Raw genomic sequence first — 14,002 nt, forward strand, 5'->3', positions numbered from 1 at the left:
AAGGCATGATGGATGGGGTGCCTCTGTCGTTTAGCTGGTCGAGTTTACACACTGCTGATGAGAAAGCACCGCACTCGAGATGGGACGACTGAGGAATAATAAGGACCACTTATGAAGAATTAATGCGATGTTAAAAATGGAAAGAAAAAAGTTATTAGGTTACCCAGGAAAGGCCTGGGAAACAGCTTTATGGAAAAACCTGTCACTGTGCCTTTGAGAAGAGAATGAAGTGAGCAGTCTGGAGGACTAATTTAAAGTTATTAAAATAATCTCTGTGTGCTAAGAGACTGCTTTTTTTTTAACGAAAAAATAAATGTTGCTGTGTTTTTTCCTGAACAAGCTTTCCCACATTGCCACTGCAGGAGTCTAGGGGGTGTCACTTCGACATCTTTGATGCCAGGGAGGGGTGGAAATGCACAAGATGGTAGAAGAGAGCTACCAACACCCCTGGCCTTGCCAAGACTGTTGTCTGAGGGAGGTAGTAGAGAAAAGGAGACGTAGACATGCAACCCTTAGTTTGGCCTGCTGCAGAGGGCTCACTGGTTGCTTGCTTCTTTTCTTTTCCTTTTTGAGAGCCAAGTTTTTTATTTATTCATTTCTTGCATGAGAAATACTCTTCAATGACATCTTTGGCCTGAGAGTCTTTGCCACAGTCCTCAACAATGACACAACTGCAGCCAACCACTTTATGGGGCTTCCTTTCTCCATCGCTTTTACAGAGATTGTATCAGCTAGGGTTTGCTAGAGAAAAAGAATCAGCAGGAAATATCCACAGATATAAAATTTATGAAAGTGTCTTGTATAACTTTGGGAACATAGAGCCCAAAATCTGCAGTGCAGGCTGTGAAGCTGATGACTCCGATGGAGGGTCTGGATGAACTCCACAGGAGAGGCTCACTGGCTGAAGCAGGAAAAGAGCCTGTCTCTTCTGAATCCACCTTAAAAGGCTTCCAGTGATTAGACTGAATATCACTCATTGCAGAAGACACTCCCCTTGGCTGACTACAAATGCAATCAGCTGTGGATACAGCCAATGTGATCATGATCTAATTCTATGAAATGTCCTCACAGCAACAGACAGGCCAGCACTTACTCAATCAGACAAACGGGCACCACCACCTGGCCAAGTTGACACATGAACCTGACCATGACAGTGGCCTACCCATTCCCCTGGTTTCTTGTTGTCCTCAACCTTAGTGAGGTTGACTTGGTGCTCAGCACAAAGGCCTCCACAACCTGACATGCACAGGTTCACCACAGTTAGACGCAGGCCCACAAAGATGGGCGTGGCGTTCATCTGAGGCCCTGGCAGCTTCGTGGACCCTACGTGTGAGGTCATCGGGGGGGTGGGGTGGTCTTCAGTGCCTCTTGTACAGCAGAATTAACAGCCATCACACCTCCAGCCACAACGCCTCCTTGGCTGTGGCCGTGGGTTACTGGTGGAGCTGAATTCTGAGAGCACCTGGCCCTCTACCTCTGCACAACCCATGGCAGAGGTGGAGCCCTCCCAAGCACTGGGGCTCCCATCCCCAGCTCAGGGAAAGAGCTGCTAGTTTCTTTCTGGCCACCTACCACCAGTCTGTCCCTATACATTAGCAGGTGATGTGCATTTCTGACTTAATGTGATTGTGTCACCATCCTGCCCAACAACTTTCAAAAGCATCTTATCGTCCTTGGGATGAAGGCTCCAGCCCTTCTCCTGGGCCTGGCCCCAGCACTCTCCCTCACTTGCCTCCAATGGCCGGGTGCCCCAGGGCTGGCACTACCATGGACGGTGTGGGTGAGGGGCTTTCCGCCCAGGGAAGTATGGAGGAGGAGCCTGGAATTTTGTGGGCATCACCCAACAGAGCCACCAGGCCAGTCTAGACCCTTACGTGGGAGGAAAATAATGTTTTGCTTCATTTAAGCCATGGCTAAACCAAGTCTCTGTTGCAAGCGATTAATCTATACACTAAGCTGACACTTGCTTACTGTGCCACTTTCAGACCACACTCCTCTCCTTCACAGTACTTGCCCAGGTTGCAAATGAACATTTCTTGGGATGTTTATTTAACTGTCTCCACTTTTCTAAAGGACAATGAATTCCATCAGGCTGAGAGACCATCCCTATTGTATTAACCCTAATATTCCCAGCACTTGGTAGGCTCTGAATAATTAACTTAAGTATAAAAATGAACACAAAACTGTAGGAGGCTGACTCAGAGGCCCTCTGGCCAACCTGATGTCATCAGGACGTTCTTTACTGTGAAGGTTTCAGAGGTTAAATTGTGTTCCCAAAAAGCTAGGTCCAAGTTCTAGCCCCAGGTACCTGTGACTGTGACCTGGCTTGGGGACAGGCTTTGTGAAGGTGGAACTAGTTCAGGTGAGGTCAGACTAGATTTGGGTGGGCTCTAAATTCAGGCGCAGAGGCATGGGAGAAGGCCCTTGGACCGAACACACAGGTACAAAATGCACTGGCCAAAGAGCTCCTTATCACCCAGGCTGTTGGGGAGACAGTATGGGACTTCCTACTCGCTGAAGGTGTCCAGTGTGGCCACCCGGCAGGACATAAAACAACAAAGGAACTCAAGGTTCTCTTACGAATAGCAAGATCCCAATTTCAGCAAAGCTGTGAGGTCCTCGAAGGCTGGAGAATGATGCCTTAAAAATGGGTGTATGTCCAGCAGTGTCCAGTGCAATGCTCCATAAATGCCTTCTTGAATGAGTGCCGTGCTGCCTCCCTTATCTCAGCCGCTGAGAGCAGAGGGCTGGGGGAAGAGGCGTGGGGAAGGAAGTGCAAGGGTGAGAGTGGGTTTAATTTCTCTTGCGAGTGTAAGAGTGGGTCTGGCTTCCACTCTCACAGCCCTCCCAAGCCCTGGGGCTCCCATCCCCAGCTCACACACCACACACCCACATACAGGCTCTCAGAGCCTCCTGTGTCTATAAAATGGGCTAATGGGATTTAACTCTATATTTCATCCCCTGCATCATTTACTTAATGCTGCAGCAAATATCCTCCTACTCTCGACATGAGGATCCTCTGACCTGTTTCTTCATTGTAAACCAGGAATGGTGTAACCCAACTCAGCATGTTGTTGCAAGGATAAATCAGGTATTTATTCATTCTGCCCTGGGCCAGGAATGGGTCAAGCACTGAAAGTACAGAGGTGACGCAGAAGGGCCTGTCCCTGCCTCCGTGAGCTCACATCCTTGGGGGAAGCAGAAGATAAGCAGAAGATAAACACGTAATAAGGTCACTTGACCCACCAGTGAGTTCTACAAAGAAAACAAGAGGGGACTGGGGTGTGTGGCCATAGACCACCTGTCTGAGATGACATCTGAGCTGAGACCTAAACCACCATCATGATGCAGGTATGCACATGGTCCTGTCGGAGGGAGCAGCGGGTGCAAAGGCCCCATGGCAGAACCCGGTTGGCTCATGAGGCTCAGGCCCCAGAGCTCAGAGGACGGGGAGTGGCGATGATGGGAAAAGGGCAGCAGAGAGGTCTGGCAGGTGGGCAGGGGCTGGACCACACTGGGCTTCGGGTGTTTGTGATCAAGAGTTGGGATTTTACTCCAGATGTGATGAGAAACCAGCGGAAGAGGGAGACAGGAAGCAGTGGCATGATTTGATGTATGCTTTAAAGAGAACACTTTGGCCATTTTGGAAAGAAAGGGTGGGTGCTGCGATGGGGGCAGCGGGGGAAGGAGTGGGCACAGAGAGCCCAGATTAAGCGAGGGTGTGTAGGAAAACCTGGCACGAGTGTGCACAGGGTACATGTTCGTGAAGAGCCACCGTTGTGACAGCGGATCTGTAACGTGCTGGCCAGAGGCAGCGGGACACGGTGCTTTCGCCTGGTCCCAAACGCCACCAGGGTGGGTTCGGAGCAAGGTCCTCATAAACGACAGCCGGTTCCCACCCCGAGAGTCATCTCAGGTTACTTGCCAGCCAAGCCACTTGCGGGGAAATTAAATGTGACCCTCAGTGGATGTGAGAGCTCGTGCAGCCGGCAGGGAGGTGGCAGGGGTGTGAGCTGGCAGTGCTGGGCAGGGCGACGAGCTGACACCTGTCAAGTTCACAAATGCCATATCGCCGCTTACTCAACCCATGCACGCCTAGAATGTATTTCACAGATACAACTGCAAAAGCTAAAAATGGTATTTCGGCAAGGTTATTCAAGGCAGCATTGATAGTGGCAAAAAACTGGAAATAATCTCAACATTGGTTAAGAAGGATTGTTTTAGAGAGATTAAGGTAAACATATGCCATATTGTGCAGGAGAAAAAAGTTTATGTACTCATATGGATAAACTACCAAGAAGGAAAAAAAACCGAACAATGGTACCTAAAGGTGGGGTGGGAGAGGAAAGAGGTCTGCGCACTCATGTATGTCTGCACAGGCATAAATATCTTCAGAAAAAACATACGGTAAGCTGTGAAATTTGGTTACTTCTGGGAAGGGGAACTGGGTGGCGGGAGGATGGGGTTTTGTTTTTGCATGTAAGCTTGTATGTTCTTTGAATTTGGAGCTGCATTACCTGTCTCCTCTCCCCAAAGAAATTAAAATAAATAAATAAGTAAAAAAGGGGAGGGGACTGAGCCTTAATAAAGTGACAAATGATTGCAAGCCTTGGACTTGCCTTATGAGTCAAAGCAGCAAACACTCACCCACAGGGCCTCCGTCTTGGTTTGTTAAAGCTGCTGGAATGCAACATACCAGAAACAGGATGGGTTTTACAATGGGGATTGATTAACTTACAATTTACAGTTATCAGGCTGGGAAAATGTCCCAATCGAGGCATTGACAGGATGGTATCTGGACTATGAGGCAGGCTGCTGGCATCTGGGATTCCTCTGCCACCCGGGAAGGCACACAGCCGGAGTCTTCTTGCCCTCCGTTCCTTATTGTGTTCTTGTCACTTCTGGCTCCAGGGGCTTCCTCTCTGTTCTGTGGGTCCCCCCTTAGCGTCTCCCGGCATTCCTCTCTCTTGGCATCTCTCTTGGCTTCTGTGTGTCCTTCTCGTTACTTCTCTGGCTCTCTTATCCTTATAAAGGGCTCCAGTAAGAGGACTGAGACCCACCCAGGGCGGGCCACACCTCAGACACCCAAACCAAAGGGCCCCACCCAGAGTGGTCTGTACCCACAGGAATGGATTAAAGGAACATGGTCTTTTCTGGGGTCCACCCAGTTTCCTACCCACACATACTCTCAGGCCACTACTGTCCCCGGGCCGGGCTCTGCTGTCTCTCAGCCCATCCCGTTGTTCCGAGCGTGGGAGCCAAGGGCAGAGCAGGCAGCTTTTAAAGCTGCTGGAATGCAACATACCAGAAACAGGATGGGTTTTACAATGGGGATTGATTAACTTACACTTTACAGTTATCAGGCTGTAACCCGCAGTGAGAGCGTGAGCCGCGAGGGTACCCAGAGGACGGAGTGGAGCATGTGGGGGGATCAGAGCCGGCCGGGCCTGGTGCTCTGGGACTGATCCAGCGGCGGGAGGAGCTCTGTGCCTCTGTCATGGGTCCGCCTGGGGTCCTCGGTCGCTATGGAAGGAGATGTCAGGGGGGACTTATGATATCTTGCTCACTGGAAGATGCCAGAACATGCATTCCCTTGGGCACGTCACATATGTATGGACTCTTCTGATGCCACGATGCAACAACTCCCTGAGGCAGGCGCTATGAGACATTCATCATCCCATTTTGGAAAAGACCCAAAGAGAGGGAGCCATCTGCATGAAATCGCACAGTGTCCAAGCAGAAGAACCAAGAACGGAGCCCACATTCCCTGGTCCAGACGCCAAGCTCTTCTGGGGTACCACACTGCCTCGTGGAATACTCAGGGGTGCAGGCATGCTAGGAGTACAGCACTCAGTGTGAGGCAAAAAAATAAAGATTACATAACAATATAAAGGAGACACCTCATTTTCCAGGGCTGTGTGCCATTTTCTCATGAAGACCAGCTAAGTTTGAGAAGGACACTCAGCTTCAATGTAGGACCCGGAGAGCTACAGGGTTCAGACAGATGGACAAAGTCACTGTCCTCAGGCAGCTTGGTTGTGCCTGGGAGGTTCCCCCTCTACGCTGCACAGCACCTCGGGGATTAAAGAGTGTCCCCTCATCCCTGTCCTTGTCCCTGGTTTTCTGAGGACCAGCAGTGGAGGGATAGCACAGGAGGGTGGAGGGAGCTCCACCTTCCTGCTGGAGAAGACAGGGTCTCCACGGCAGGTTCCCTGACCCTGAAACACATCCTTTCCATGTTAGGGCCCAGGACCTGGACCCCAGAGACTTCCCCAAGGTTAACTACAGGTTCGGAAAGTGCCTGAGGGACATGCTGACTTGATACAATAGGTCATTTCGGACAGATGCTGAAAGATGAATTTAATTTATACATTCTCAGTTTCAACCGAGGACTGTGCATCAGAGCTGTGATTGGAACAAAGGAAACAGAACCTCTTGATTCTGGCTGAGTGAGAACGGGACTTGGGAACACAAAGTGAACAAATAAGCTTCTAGAGCTGACTCTGGGTTGGGTTCTTCAGTGTAAGAAGACAAGCGCCTCAGTGACTCTTATCTCAAAGAGCTCTTCTTTGTTACGGGAATGGCAGGAAGATTTGGATTCTGAGAGAAAAGAGGGTTGCCCGGCAGTTGAGTGCATTTGGCATGTTGAAATGCCAAGGGTTGAACCTTGTGAGTTTCCCAGAATTCCAGTTATGCATTCCTGTAACAAATCGCCCCAAACCTTAGTCTCATAAAACAAAAATATTTCATTGCCTCTCATGGTTTCTGTGGATCAAAAACCCAGAAAAGGCTTGGCTGGGTGGTTCTGGCTTGAGTTTGTCATGCAATTGTAGTCAGCAGGTGGCTGGAAACAAAACCGGGACTGGGATCATTCTCTTCTCACCAGGCCCAGGAGTTCTCCTTCTTGTCTTTCAGTATGAGGAGAGCCGGGCTTCCTCCCAGCATGGCGGCCTCCGGTCTCCAAATGCGGTTAGCCGGGCTTCCTCCCAGCATGGTGGCCTCAGGGCAGTAAGGTGGTTCAGACGTTGGCTCAGGGCTCCTGCCTGAGCTGGCTTGTCTTTTATGACTTTGGGAGCCACACCGCGTCATGCGTTGCACTCTGAGGAGTCGATCAGTCACAGAAGTCCATTCAGTTTCAAGGCAAAGGGATACAGACACCACTTCTTAATGACAGAAGGGCAACGTTCTGGAAAAGCACATGGGATGGGTGGGGTAGGAGAACAATAGCAACCCCAAATGCACAACCTAACTGTGAACACATGAATATGTCACCTTACATGGCAAACAGAACTTGGAAGAAAGGATTAAGTTGAGGATCTGGGGATGGGGAGACTCTGTTGGATTATTTTGTTGAGCTTGATCTAATTGTAAGGGTCCTTCTAAGAGGGAGGTGAGTTCAGAGGGGGAAGGTGATTTGATGGCAGCAGCAAGGTTCGGAGAGAGGCCAACACCAGCTGAGGAATGCCGGCTCATCTAGGACTTGGAAGATCCAAGGAACGGACCCTCTCCTGGTGGCTCTGGAAGGAACCAGCTCTGCTGAGCCCTTCATTTCAAACCTGAGATTCACTGAGGCCCTCTGACCTCCAGAATTGTATGAGAATAAACGTGTATTGTTCAAGCCACTAGACATGTAGTCATTTGTTACAGCAACTGCAGGAAATCAGGACACCAGGGTATATGTTTGGGGACATTTCTGGAAAACATGAGCTGTCATACAGAGTGCCACCAGCTGAACAAGATCATATCCACACTCGCCGTGGGTGGCTTGGGGAAAGTCATGATGTCTTAACAAAGAACCTGAACTGTGAAAGTGGGATGTCCTAGCATCTATTCGGAGAAGCCCCCCAATCTCCCTGGGGGAATTAACTTCCCCCATTGTAGGTGGTTTTGCTAGGCTATGAAACATGGCACCCTATACTTATAAAGACAACCAATGAATGGAACCGCTTTTGACTTCTTCAGACTTCAGGAAAGGTCTGAGGAAAGGTCAAGTAATTTCCTTCACCTGTCCTTCCATTTCCCCTCCCCCAGGTGCTTCCAGAAGATTCTCTTCCAAAAACTTAATCTCCACACCTGACAAGAAACACCAATTCCCTTGAACAGCTCGAACTTTTACCTCTGCCACAAACCTCCACGGAGACCAGGAGGCCAAAGTCCTAGGCACCTGCTGAGAGTGGGGGAGGAGGGAACGTTTAGGGACGACACACACAACTTACATATCAATGCATTATCCTGGCGCAAGTGTTGCCATGAGCCTGCCAAGGGCTTTGCGTGGGCAGATCAGGAGACATTTTTAACTTCCTCCCTTGAGGACCCAGAAAGCCAGCTTGTGCCATTGACTGGGTGATTTTCATTTGTGGTAGGGTATGTTGAAGAGGTGATCTGCGCTTACTCCAAACACCTCTTACAGAGAGGACTCGGTCTGGGTATTTTCCTTTAGGGAAAAGGAGATTATTTTAAGGTATCATTCCTCTAAGTTCTGCTAAAGCTGCTTACTAAACAGCTATAAAGCACACTTATGTTTCAGAATTCTCCAAAAACAAATAGCTGGGCATATTTATGTGTATAAGCTATGCACTCGAGACTGCTTAAATGAATACTAATGGGCACTTTTTACCGTTTCTTTTTTTTTGGGGAAAAGCCCGTTGTTTTATTACCAGCCTGATTTACCTGTCTCTCCTGAAGCAGAGCCTGAGCGGAGTGCCCACTCGGAACTGAGCTGGGGAGTGGGCCACAGCAGCTGCTTCTGGTCTGGGGATGGGAGGGACAAAACCAGAGAGCCCCCCTAAGGACACATGGACAATGCAGGGAACCCACTGCCCCTGGGTGAGAGAGCAGCACGTCTCACCAGGCATTCCTAGACAGGTAGGAAAGGTGTGGTCTACGCTGTTTTTCCTTTTCTTTTTCCTGCCCAATGGCGTGAGTCCTTGGTACACAACCGCATTGGTAAGATTTACTGAAATAATGTACACAGACCATCCTGTAGCATGTCAAGCGTTATGAAATATGCAGGTTATTATTTGGGCGCCTGTCAAGCACTGTGAAATATGGAGAATATTACTCTTATTTAAATTTCTATTTTTAAGATGCTATGCTTGCCTCCTGAAATACAGTGTAATGGTAATATTTTAACAATAAAGCCTAAAAGGAGACTTTGAAAATACAAGAGTGAACCAATTTAAATAAAGGTATTCAGAAAATACCAGTGTGGGTGGCATAGGGCTCTTCAGAAACAGAGAAGGGGGTTCACGGTGGCCCACTCCAAGGGGTCCAGTAGCAGTCCCAGCTATGGGGGTACACTCCCACAAACTTCAGTTTAAAGAGAGCCCTCCTTTTTGGCCTTTCACCTAAATGAATGAATGTGGCAGAGGATGGCTCAGGTAAAGCTTAGGGCAGACGCATTTATCGCACAAAGGGGGGGGACACTGCTGCTTCCTAACGGGGGTACACCCTCACGGACTTGATGCAACCCTTGCTTAACTGATCCCCAGCTGCTCGGAGTAGACCGAGTCCCAAGGCTTCAAAATCGGACTCAGACCAGGGAGGAAGGAGAAGGAGGGAGCAGAAGAGAACCCCAGTATGTGGTCCTGTGTGGAAACACACTGTGCACAGACGCCTGCCCTCCTGCCCTGTGCTAAGAGGCAGATGCTCCATGCTGGGCACAGGGGCGGTGGCACCAGGACGGGGGATTTGGACAGGATGTTCCCCCCTCCCTGCCCCCATGCATCTCCAGCTCTATACCCACACAGCACAGACTCGTCAGCCGCCAACTGATTTTGTATGACTGCTGAAATGCTCAGACAGCTAAAAGACCAGCCAAGGGGAGCGGAAATCAATGGCCACACAACTTACCATGTCCCCCGACCAGATGCCAGCTCTCCCCCTAAGTCCGGGGGCTCCAAGGCAGGGGCAGCAGGACCTTCGGCTGGCAGGGCTCTCAGGGTGTGGGGTGACAGGAGATGGAGCTCCAGCTCCACAGCCTGCAGGTCTGATGGTTTTGCCACTGAGTACTCCCTTCACTGCAGGCCACTTTGCTAGGGAAGGAGGCAGGGGTCCCCACGTCCATGAGAATCTTAAGTGATGCTGGTTAGAAGCACATTCCAGTGTGCGGGTTCACTGGAAGGTTTTCCAGGAGAGACTGATAATCAAGGAGTGAGGGAAAGAGCTCGGGTTAGGGAAAGGAGCCAAGGAGAAGATGTCACACAAAGTCGTGGCCTCAGCATGGCCCTGGTGGAAGTCCTGGAGGAACAGCTACAACGTGGAGTCACCCCCACAGAGGACAGGGACCTGGGTGTTCGTACTTGACACCCGTGGCTCATGCCCCCCAAGTTTTCCCAGCAGCCTGCCCGCATGGGCCAGAGGCACCTGGATGCCATGGGGCAGCACTTTGAGAACACAGGGCAGGGTGAAGCCGGGAGGGTGGCACATGCAGAAGTGCCAAGCAGGCTGAGAGTGGCAGCCAGTGGGACAGCGTGGGCAGCATTTACTGCCACGATGGAATGAGGACATGGGAGGGACCCGGGGTTCCAGTGACCCCGGGACCAGCAGTTTCGCCTTCCCTTGTCTCAGACCCTGGGAACCCGCCAGTGGCAGAGGGAGCACATCAGGTCCTGGGGTACAGTGGTCACAGCCCGAGGCTGGCAGACCTCCTAGGGCTGACCTCCAGCTCCACCGCTTACGAACATCAGAAACCCATGGGAGGTGCCTCGGCCTCCCCAAGTGTAAAGTGGGGGTCGGACTCTGCCTCCCTCGGCCTACTGCCGGAGGGGCGACGCGGACAGCGTGTGGAGCATCTGGAAGAGCGCCCGGCCTAGTGCAGGCGCGCTTCGTTTCGGCTGCAATTTCCTCCCACACTAAACACCACCGACTGACAGTTTACCACGTGCCAGGTGCTGAGCTCACACTAGGGACAGTCATCATGGATCTCTCCCTGAAACTCTTCGAAAAAGACCCCCTGCCACAGATCTTTAGCATGGTGCTTGGGCACTCGATAAACATGTGCAGAATAAATGAACCTGGAAAAAGGAAAGACCAGATCTTCTCATCAATGGAAACTGAGAATGTCTCAGCAGCTAGGGACCTTTTATCAGCCGAGTGTCCCTTCCCAGTGCTGAGGTATGAAGACTGGTTTCACGGTTCAGCGTGGCCCCTCCCCTGCCCACTGTGGGTGGAGGGCACTCCCCTGCTCCTGCTGATGTGGGGACTGGCCAGGAGACTTGCGCTGGTCACTGGGATGCCAGTGGATGTGATATATGCCCCAGTCTTGGGGGGCTGATAGGGGATTGGTCTTGAGAAGAACATGCCCAGAGCAGTACACCCCATTAGCCTGGGGTCCAGGTCAGACCTGGAGGAGATATGAACTCACCTGACAGCCAGCACCCATGCCCAGCAACTCACACCCAAGGAAGTCTCTATCTGAGTCCACCCTTAGGGGGCCAAGCTGCAGCCAACCCACACTCCCAGAAACATGAGATGAATGCATGTAGTTGTGTCGCTGAGAGTTGGGGTGCTTTGTTATGTAGCATTACTGTGGCAATTGCTGACTGATACACCAGACTCTCAAACTAAAACACTTTCCTGTGCCAACTAGATGACGCATAAGTGGAGAGGGCCAGATACAGGCCATGGGGACAATGCGGACAATGGCAATCAGCAAATTTTGTGTGTCTCATTTAAAGTCATCCAAATTCAAGTTTTACCGTGTCATAAAAAACTAGGATTGAACAAATCCAGAGTAGGGGCTAACAATTACACGTGCTAAAGAGTTGGAAGAAAGCAAGGCAACTCTTTTAGAGAGAATCACATATAGACACACTCTCTCATTTGCCATCGATTAAGTGATTTTAAGGTTCTGGGCTCCCTGAAGCCCATCTTGGTTCTGGTGTGGAGCAAGCGAACTAGCAGGGCTTCCACAGCCCCTGAAGCTTCAACCACAGGTGGGCTAAGCTGCTCACCATCTGCTGGTTCCAGACACATCCTGGCCCCAAAGCAACAACTTCACCTCTCACCATGCCGGTCAGACCAGGCCAGGGGACAAGCTCTGAAGCTGTGTTTGTATATCAACCCTAACTTTTGTAGGTATACTTGGAGAATGGGTTTTGCATGCCTTTGAGGAGATGGGGACAGATGGAGAAGCTTGGATTGGGGGCTGCAGAGCCAGCTCTCCACACCTGTCTGGTGGAAGCTAGGGTTCCACAGGCACCTCCAAGGCCCTAGCATAGGTCCTTCAAAGCAGTTTCCACCACTCCAGAGGCCCTGCCTTACGAAGTTGTGCTCTAGAAATGTTGCTGCAGCTACCTGGGCTCAAATCAGCTACTTCTCTAACTGCCAGTTCTCCAAGGGTTTGCAAAAGGCCAAGGCAAGGGGCTGACCCTCAGCCTGCCAGATGAGGTCCAGGTTTTTAAGGCCTGTGCATGGCCCATGGGGCTGCCACCATCACAGAACCCTGGGGGCCTGACACCCACAAGAACCTCAGAAAATGGCCAGGGCCAGCTATCCGCCGAAGGAAGACTACTCTCCACTTCTTCCCCACTAGAGGTGAGGAGGGGGCCCCACTGCTATGTGGTGCTTCTTGTTGTCAGAACTCCCCAACTACATAACAGGCTGCCCCTTGCTGCTGCCTGGAGCGAGCAGGGTCACCCCCGATGTGAAGGAAGACCACCTGCTGGTTTGCCTGAGCACAGTGACCCAAGGACCAGAGGCCAGCATTTTGATGACCCAGGCCTGAGTGGGCACTGCTTGTTTTACCATGTTGGAAAATGACACAGAAATCCCAAATCTAGAGACCACATCCCTAAGGAGGGGTTTCCCACACTATAAAGACCCCTTCCTTTACCTCCTGGTTCCTTGAAGGCAGTGCTTCCCAAAGTGCTGTTGGTAGCATGTGGGAGGATTTTAGGGGGTGTCTGGACAATCATTTAAAATAATCCTTACAGTTTCTATTTATAGTAAAGTATATTAGAAAATCACATACACAGCACTATAAATGTATGATTTCAAGGGTGTATTACTAAAAATAAAGATATTAAAAAACAAACAAGGTAATTTAAAGTTGACTTAAAGAAAAACATCAGGCGATGAACAGTACATATGGTCCACAGACAATGCAGGATTTGGGGTGAGGTCTGCTGCAGCTGAGACTTACCTGGTACTGTCTGCTTTCCAACTGGTTCTGCAATCTTCTGACAGTTTCTTTTGGATGAACTCTTCTGCTTAAATCAACAAGGATCTTTCTTTTTGGTGCAACTAAGAATGCTTACTGATACAAGTATGGACAGAAGTTTACTTTTAGTCAACCGACTTCCGCATAAAAGGCAAGTTGATTTGGACGTGGGGCCAGGTGGTGACAGCTTGGAAAACGGCGGCTTAAGCTCTGGGCCTGGTTCATGGTATTTGGCCTCGCCCACCCTCCTGGCACAGCCCCACGTCTCCCTGCTGTGCCACCTCTAGCCAGAACACAGAGCTCCCTCCCAATTTCAAGGGTCTAGCTATGTGCAGTGTCTAGAATGTTATTTTTCTGTATTTCTGCATATTCAGGCTCCTCCCGCCTTCAGGGAAGGTTCAGAGGCAACAGCTACTGAGAGCTTTCTCCCCCTTCCAGAGCTGGCTGGAGCGGCAGGCAACTTCTAATAATGCTCCTGATGACCCCAGCTCCTGGAAATCTTGCCCCAGGTAAACTTTTATGTCTTGCATGGGGGCTGGATCCAGGGACGTGCTTCTGATGAACAGAAGACAGCCAAAGTTACGCGTTGTCATGCTCAGAACTGGGCTGTAATACCCGTGGCAGGGTCTCTCTCTGGCTCTTTGCACACACCTGCCCGGTGGAGAGGGACATCTGGCGAGGGGCTCAGAGCGGGCACTGGCCAGCAGCCCTTCCGGACCTGGGTCCTGCCAACAACCAAGTGAGCCTGGAAGTGGATCCATCCCCAGCTGATCCTTAGGACGACACTGTTGACCTGGGGTCAGCACCACGACCGCAGCCTAGCAAGAGACCCTGGCGCAG

General features: G+C 50.7%; 1 protein-coding gene and 1 pseudogene across 1 annotated transcript in view; both read right to left on the bottom strand.

Annotated features, from left to right (window-relative positions):
* The window catches only part of TMEM132C (transmembrane protein 132C), a 404,239-nt gene that overhangs the window by 121,013 nt on the left and 269,224 nt on the right, over positions 1 to 14,002 (bottom strand). The window lies entirely within an intron of this gene.
* Positions 376 to 7,089, bottom strand: LOC143682121 (small ribosomal subunit protein eS12 pseudogene; annotated as a pseudogene).

The sequence above is a fragment of the Tamandua tetradactyla genome, chromosome 5 (genome assembly GCF_023851605.1).
Source record: "Tamandua tetradactyla isolate mTamTet1 chromosome 5, mTamTet1.pri, whole genome shotgun sequence".
NCBI lineage: Eukaryota > Metazoa > Chordata > Mammalia > Pilosa > Myrmecophagidae > Tamandua > Tamandua tetradactyla.